Genomic DNA, 1822 nt, shown 5'->3' on the forward strand with positions numbered 1-1822 from the left:
TAGGCCAAGTCTCTTCTTCCCAAGGGGTATTTCACAAACGGACAATGCTGGCTCTTCATTCGCTTCTCCGTCTCCCTCCTACCAAAAACCAGGCCGTTGCTAGCACCCGGGGCAAGTAATGAGCTAGGGTAAGTGGCCCCTGTCTACCCTGGAGCACTTGAGCAGAGTGGCAGAGCTGCGGTCAAAGGGGGATGTAAGGGGGGTGCGGGCAGGGAGGAGTCTCTGCTGTCCCTTCTGCTTTATCCACCTTCCAAAGTAATACACACTGGAAAACATAATCCCAGGGATACACATAAAACAAGGGGGTCTAAATTAGTTATTACCACTCAAGAAAGATCTTGGAGGTGTTCTCTGCTCAATGTGCAGCGGCAGTCAAAAAAGAATGTTGGGAATCATTAGGAATGGGATAGATTGGGTGTGTGTGTGTGTGTGTATGCACACACGTGTGTATATATACACAAAATCCATAGTACGCTCACATCTTGAACACTGTGTACAGAGGTGGATGGCCCATCTCAAAAAAGATATATTGGAAAAGGTTCAGAGAAGGGCAACAAAAATTCTGAGGAGTATAGAATAGCTTCCATATAAGGAGAGATTAATAAAAGGGATTTGTCAGCTTGGAAAAGAGATGACTAAGGGAGGATATGATGGTCTATACAATCATGACTGGTCTGGAGAAAGTAAATAAGGAAGTGTTATTTATTCCTCAGACCACAAGAACCAGGAGTCACCAAAGGAAATTAATAGGCTGGGGCTTTAAAACAAACAAAAAGAAGTGTTTCTTCACACAATGAGCCGTCAACCTGTCGAACTCTTTGCCATGGATGTTGTGAAGACCAAGACACTTAAAGGTTCAATAAAGAACTAGATACATTCCTGGGGGATAGGTCTATCAATGGCTATTAGCCAGGATGAGAGGGAGGGTGGCCCTAGCCTCTGGCAAACAGAAGCTAGGAGTGGATGACAGGATGGATCACTTGATATTTACCCGTTTTGTTCATTCCCTCTGGGGCACCTGGCATTGGCCACTGTCGGAAGACAGGACACTGGGCTAGATGGACCTTTGGTCTGACCCAGCATAGCTGTCCTTATGTATGTTCACACTTCACTTGGGAGTGTGCTTCCCAGTCTGAGGAGATGTGGGCTAGTTCTGCTTGTGCAAGTGCACTAAGCACCTGCCTGAATGTACGCAGTGGGCCTGGCTGGGTTTGTGCTTGGGGGACTAGGCCAAGCTGCCAGCAGTGTGAGTGCTGGTTACACCGCTAGTTTTAACATGCCAGCTTGATCAGAACTAGCACTTGTCTTTCCAAGCTGGGAAGCCCTCTCCCCTCAGCCTCCACCTGGAAGGCCTGTGTGTGTCTAGACGGTTCAGGCATCACTCCACTCACATACACCTAAGGAGCCCAGCCTGGCCTGAATTTCTGATGGTGGGACATCTAAGGCTGGTGTCTCACCACTGAAAGTTACTGGGACCCAGGACAGACTCTCCTGTCCCTCTCATGCTGTGAAAAAAAGGTTATAAAAACAACCCCTGCTCTTGCCAGGGGGTCTGATGAGAAGTCTGTGCACAGGGCAATTCATTGTGAGCATGAACTGAGTTTGCTTGTCCCGTGCAGTCCATTTCATCCCCTAGGGGGCAGGATCAACAGGGGTTGTGTCCCAGCCTTCAATAAAGTATGAAATGATCTGTCTTGCCCATCTTTGCTGGAGCAGTTGGCAGAGCCATAAACACGTATCTATATGGCACAGAGTCCAGGTCCAGAGCCTCCGTTAAGGCAAAGGGAGTGGAAAGATAATGCTGCAAATTGCAAGTTGCATC

This window comes from Mauremys mutica, chromosome 4 (assembly GCF_020497125.1).
Source record: "Mauremys mutica isolate MM-2020 ecotype Southern chromosome 4, ASM2049712v1, whole genome shotgun sequence".
Classification (NCBI taxonomy): domain Eukaryota; kingdom Metazoa; phylum Chordata; order Testudines; family Geoemydidae; genus Mauremys; species Mauremys mutica.